Source organism: Equus przewalskii, chromosome 23 (assembly GCF_037783145.1).
Source record: "Equus przewalskii isolate Varuska chromosome 23, EquPr2, whole genome shotgun sequence".
Taxonomy (NCBI): Eukaryota; Metazoa; Chordata; class Mammalia; order Perissodactyla; family Equidae; genus Equus; species Equus przewalskii.
Genome location: NC_091853.1, coordinates 1109450 through 1115571, shown reverse-complemented (window position 1 = coordinate 1115571; position 6122 = coordinate 1109450). Strand labels below are relative to the sequence as shown.

At 55.1% G+C, this 6122-nt stretch overlaps 1 long non-coding RNA gene across 1 annotated transcript; it reads right to left on the bottom strand.

Annotated features, from left to right (window-relative positions):
* Nucleotides 1-214: 214 nt before the first annotated feature.
* Nucleotides 215-3666, bottom strand: LOC139078907 (uncharacterized). The gene is made up of 2 exons (XR_011532095.1): nucleotides 3437-3666; nucleotides 215-1287 (listed from the first exon to the last, which is right to left on the bottom strand). It is a non-coding gene; the product is annotated as an uncharacterized lncRNA (long non-coding RNA).
* Between the last annotated feature and the right edge of the window lie 2456 nt (nucleotides 3667-6122).

Here is a 6122-nt window from a genome sequence, read left to right as displayed (position 1 = left end):
CTTTACCTCTTTGCATTTAATTGCCCTTGTATGTAAAACAGAAGTGCTACCACTTGGCTTCATAAGATTGCGGTGAGGATGAGAGAATTAACGTGAAAGCACAAAATAGATACAGAATAAGCACTGGTTTAAAATAAATCCACATGGTTATCCAAAGACGGTAAACAGAGCCTGGACGCTGTGCCCACTAATCTCTCCTCCACGCCTCTAATCAGCTTTATCAGTCTTTTTATTTAAGGAGGCTGACACACAAGGGAACTGCGATGGAGGCCTCCACAGAAAACCACTGCCGCAGGCCAAAGCCGGAACAAAGCCAGCCCACGGCCGGTTTTTCTACGGCCACGAGTGATGAAGAGTTTTTACATTTTTAAGTGGTCAAAAAGAAAATTAAACGAAGCAGACTGTTTCGTGAAACGTGAAAATTGTATGAAATTCAAATTTCAGTGTCCATAAGTAGTTTGATTAGAACACAGCCACGCCCATTTGTTTACGTCCCTCCGTATTGTTGTGGCTGCTTTTGTGCCACAAGGGGAGAACTAAGTGGTTCTCACAGAGACCAGGTGGCCCCTACAGTATTTCCTATTTGGCCCTTCACAGGAACAGCATGCACACCTCTGGCGGACTCCGAAAGGTGAGCAACTTGTCTGAGAAGCTGCGTGGAGGCAAGCAGAAGGCCCACGAGGCCGGGGCCGCTCCCCTCCGGGGCTCTCTGCCGCCGGCTTTGGAGGGCCTGCTTCCTCCCCCCAACCCCCCAAACCCCACCCCTGGCCACAGCGGCAGCGCCCGCCTCTGGGAGCCCGAGAGGCCGAGGGTGGCACACGCTGCTGAGCCTTCTGGGGAGGCCCAGAGAGTGCCGCACTCGAGCCCGCGCTGCTGCAGCTCCCCTGACCTCCCTTTGCCCTTAGTTCTTTCTAGAAGTTGGGAGGTGGGGTGGATAAAGTGGCTTAACCTCCGGGGACGTCAACTCTCCTACTCAACGGAGGAGCCCTAGGCACTCGCTGTCCTCCTGGAAGCTGTTCCACGTCCGCACCGCAGGCCACAGGCCCGCACAGGAGGCAGCCTGTAAGAGCCCTGCTACGTTCTTCTCAGGGAAAAACAGGAGAGCTAGCTGCTCAAGCAGGTGCAAAGTCTGCTCCTAATGACAGGTCTCTCTCTCCGGGGAGCTTATAATCACCGTGGGAGGCTCTCCCTTCATGTAGCAGAGACGCAGGGGCGATGGAGCCTGTGAGATCGCGGGAGACTGCTGTGTGGCCTTGTGGGTGGGGACGTGTGCGCACATTCTCGGGGCTGTGGAAGGAAGGGACAAGAATCAAAATGAAAATGCAGAGTCTCTGTCCTTGCAGAAGCCAGGGTGCCGGGGGTGAACAGGAGGCCGAGAGCAGGGGGGCCACTGACTGCCGTCTCAAGTGCAGAGTGAGGGCACAGTGCAGAAGTGTGCCACTGCAATGCCTCCTTCCTTCTGGTCCTTCCTCCATGATCTCTGGGAAGTCTGGAGGGCTGGGGCCAAGCCGCTGCCACTGCCCTGCTCCCTCTCAGGAAGACAGGTCTATTTTACCAGGGAGCAGAGACAGACTGTTGTCCTTTCTCGTCCGTGCTCAGGGTCCAGCACCCAGTAGCCTCTGCCCCCTTGGGTCACCTTCCTTAGATGGAGACATGGTCAGAGGACTAGAAGTCAAGGCTGGGCTCCAACACTCAAGGCTGTGTGGCCCAGCAAGCCACTTACTACTTCTCTAAGTTTACATTTCCCTCCTTTAACAACACCTGTCTCCCAAGGTCACCGTAAGGAGCAAATGACATGTCGCACATGAAACCATTTTGAAAACCATAAAGCCCAGGAAGGAATACACATGGCAACGAGCTACGATCCTTGTGCCCACACCATTCCAAGGGACAGAGTGAGCCTACTCATTGTGCTAATGGTGAGACAGGCCCAAAGTGGCTGAGTGGCTTCAAAATAACCTAAGCAAAGCATGCCCCAAGCAGAGTTAGAGGGGCTGGAAGCCTCTATCACGAAGACGTTATATGCAACCAAGATGTGAGCGAAGGGAGGAAGGCCTGTCCCAGAGCCGGGAGGCCCTGGCGATGCTATCACAGGCTCTATCACAGGCAGCCCCCTGCCTGTGGTCTGATGTCAGCATCTCCCTGATAGGGCTCAGCTTCCTGTGTCAGCCCCGGCCGTTAGACGGAGACGGGGGTCTGCTTCCCGCCATCGCTGCCGCAGAGGGGCCTCCTGACCTGCTCTCCTCTGCTGCCCCTCTGCTCAGGGTGGTAGAGTGGCAGCGAGGTTTTGAATCCGTGCATTTCAGGTGGCACCTGTCTCTCCTCTCTTTTATTCTTGGAAGGTGTTAGTAAAGTTCTAGAAACCCCTGTGTGACCCCTGGGGAGCTCAGCACAAAGAGAGTGGGCCTTGGGTTCCAGTCCAGCTCTGTCACTCTGTAGCCACATAACTCTTAGTAAGTCCCCTCTCCGGTGCCATTTTCCTCACCCTATAAAATGCAGAAGTGACGCCTGTCCTGCCCACCCTCAGAGGGGTGAGGAGCCAACGGGAGTGTCTGTGCATGTGCTTTGAAAACAGTGCCACTTACATGCAAGGGACTGCTATTTTTACAGAACGGGGAGTGGGGAAGCAGGCTCAGACTGGCAGGGCGATGGGGGCAGAACCGGGCCCCAAGCCCGGGGTGGGGGTGAGAGGGACGAGGTTGGTGTTATTTCCACTCTGTGTCAGGCATGACACTTGATTCTCACTCCCACACGCTGTGGGATGGGTCCTACACTCCCCTTTTAAAGGGGCAACCTAGGCCCCGCAAAGTTAAGTCACTTTCCCAAGTTTACCGCTAGGAAGGGCAGAGCTGGCCAGCAAGCCCAGGTCTGACTCCAGAGTCCATGATGTGCGCACCCGGCCGTCTCCAGAGAGCCTGTTCTGGGTGTGAGCACAAGAGTGAAATGGGGCAGGAGGAGAAGGGTGAGCTGGAGAGAAGGAAGGGAGAGATGTGGAGCGTTCCTCAGCGTCAGGCACAGCACCTGGTCTATGAAGGTGCCAGGGCTACTGCCAGCCCACATTTTTATGCAAACAAGAAAAAGGTAGACACAGCCATGAGCTCTGCCTAGCTGTGCCAGTGAAGTGAATAACACATACACCTGTACATGGCAGCCCTCGGAGGGACTCTGAAGTTAAAGAAAAGAAAAACCCAACAAAGTCTAGGAAGCGATGGAGTTGGAAAGTAAAGAGTAGCTGGAGATGGGGGAAGAAGAAAAACTGGGAAAAAAGATAAAAATGGGAGGCATGTCAAAGGGGGTTGTCATGCAGAGGAGGGAGGGGGCAGGAGAACTCGGCCTGACCTCTCTGCTCCAAACCCGGCCCAGAGCGCTCCTGTGCGCGCTCCCAGCGCACCTGGCAGGCACACCCGGCAGGAGGGCTTGCTCCCCACTCTCTCACCTGCTGGACCGTCAGCTCCGCATGCACGGGCTGGAGAGGGATGCTCTAGCACACGCTCTTCACCGTGCACTGGACGACAACGAGGCCTCTTTTGGCCAACACGGCTGGAGGGTGCTTAGCCTCTGGTCGTGGAGCCCAGCAGAGAGGCCCCTCCCACCAGTTCCTTCTGTTCCTCTGGGGCTCCAGAGTCTGGGGGCCAGGGGCCCTGCCCAGACTCCTGGACTCAGGCCTGTGCCTCTCTTTCCCGCAGGCCTGGGGATGGATTGTGAAAAAGTGGTACCATACCTTGAGGCAAGAGGTTAGTTCACCATCTAATTATTAATTACTCACTTGCTTATTATCTTGAGCATTGCGTCAGGACCGTGAGAATGGCTTTATAGCCATTTAAGTTAGTGTCAGCTCCCCTCACCCTAGACACACACACATGTCCAGGTACAGTAGTAATTCCTTCCAGAAGTCACGCCAACCCAGCCTATCACCATAACTCCTGGCACATTCAGGCCACCCCTTCCAGCATGGGAAAACCTGCCCAGCCACCAGGATCCAACATCTTCAGATCCCCGAGATGGATCCTTCCCCATGTCATCTCGCCCACCCCTTCCCCCTGGGCTGTGTTCACTGGACGTGGCGAGCCTGTGGGACACTTAGGGAAGGGAGGTTAGAGATTTTGCAGCTTACCTCAGATGCCCAGGGAAGTCCCTCCTCTAGCCTGACTCCCAATCCTCGTGCTGCATTTCTAGTGTTTTCTCCCTTCTCTGGCCCTCCTTGCCTCCGGATGAGTGAATGGTAGGAGAGCACCTACGGGTGAGTAGAGCAGACTCCTCCTCCTTTTATTCCTGTCTTGCAGTCAGAGAGTCAGCCCTACAGGGAAAATGGGAGCGAGACCTCGGGGCCTCTTCCCTTGCTCCCTCCTGCCCCTTGCTTGACCCCTCTGTTTTCCCCACTTGGAAGAAAGTGGAGTCCCAGCCAGCACCAAACCCCCTCTGAGCGCCACGGCCTCCTGACCTGGGCTCTGCCCGGGCCTGCTGCTGCAGTGGCCGCCGCTGAGGCGCGAGCGGCACTGATTTAGTGAGAGTAAGGAAAAGGGCTCGAGCACCCAGGGGGAAGGGGCCTCAGCCTCCAGCGTGCTTCTGCTCTGCCACCTTGGGCAAGTTACTTGACCTCAGTTTCCCCATCTGTAAAAGGACGTGGCCCTGCCTCCCTCAGAGGTCCCCGTGAGAATCCAGCCTGGTGCTCCGGTGAACATGCTCTGTAAGCCCTTAAGTACAGCACAGAAACAGGTCATTACCGCGCACCGTCGCCAGCATGCTGGCCTCAGACGCCCAGCTCGGAACCACCCCACTCGGCCCTCCTGCCCTGCAGTTTTCCCACGCACGGCACTCGGTTCACTTTCGACCTCTGGAGTTGGTCTGTAGCCTTGAGACTTTTGCACTTGCTGACATGTTGCTGAATCGTACTTTTGCACCACTTTCCATTTCCCAGAGTAGACTAACCTCCACTTGTGCAGAGAATGTATCTCGTATGTTCTCTACACAGCATCACATTTAGGATTCTGTCCTTAAGACGGAATGGACAAACGCCTCGAGACTCTCCTCTAAGTATATTATTGATGCAGTGGCCTTCCTTCTTCCCAACACGCTCTGCATAAAATCTGAGACTAAATGAAGTTAAATGACTTGCTTGCAGGCATAAAGTTACTATATCCTAGCACCAGCCTGATTTGTAATTGTTACTTAATAAATGTTTGTTGAATGAGAAATGAACAACGACGGGATGCACAGTAAGTGCCAGTGCCTCTGTCTCACTGCAGAGCCCACGCTCTTTCCACGTAGCACAGAGCTTCTCACTGAGAAGCTGGTGAAAGATCTCGTGGGGGTGTGGGGCTGTGGGGCTGGCAGGCTCTGTCGCCTCTGGCTGTCGCTCCCTGTTCTCCAACCCCACCCTGGTAGTCAGCCCTCGGGCGGTCTGGGCTCCAGAGCAGAATCCCTGGTATTCACACAGTCTGCTCCTCCTCCAGGCATTTCAGAACCTAGCCCAGTTAACTAAGCAAAGCGTCTTTCCCTTTCAGAGACTTCCAGGAAGGTTGTCTGGTTCTCTCCTGGAACCCTTAAAGGGACAGGGAGAGCATTCATTACCTTTTTTGCCTCCTCCTCCCTGCCCTGAGGGAGCCCCATCAGGCGCCTAACGCCAACCCCAATCTATCCTGTCACTTGGGTTTTGGAGAGCCATTGCCGCTCTAGTTGTGGGCTCCCTGACTTGGATCATTCTGCTGATGCCCCTAAAGCATGGGAGGTGAAAGGACTCAGGACTGGCCGTAGAGAGGAGAGGGGGACGGGTTTTGTTGGCTCTCAGAGCTGGAAGGGACTATCATACTCATCCAGGCTCACGCCTTGCCTGGTGCCTGACAGCCCGGCAATCTCCTGGCCAGGCTTAACTCTGCTTAAAGCTGCCTGAGACCTGCCCCTTGGTGAACTCACCTGTGATGGGGCTGCCCAGACTGTCTCCTATGATCTAGGTTGGCCCTCTGAGGCCATTCCCTTTCAACATTGACTTTGCTGTCACCTGTAGAAAAGCCAACACCCTTCCATGGCAGCACACACTCAGCATCTCGCCCCCGCTCTCTGCTCATGGATCTCTCTGGTTTGGAGGCAGTTTTGGTCTTTCCGCTGATTCTCCAACAGGCCTG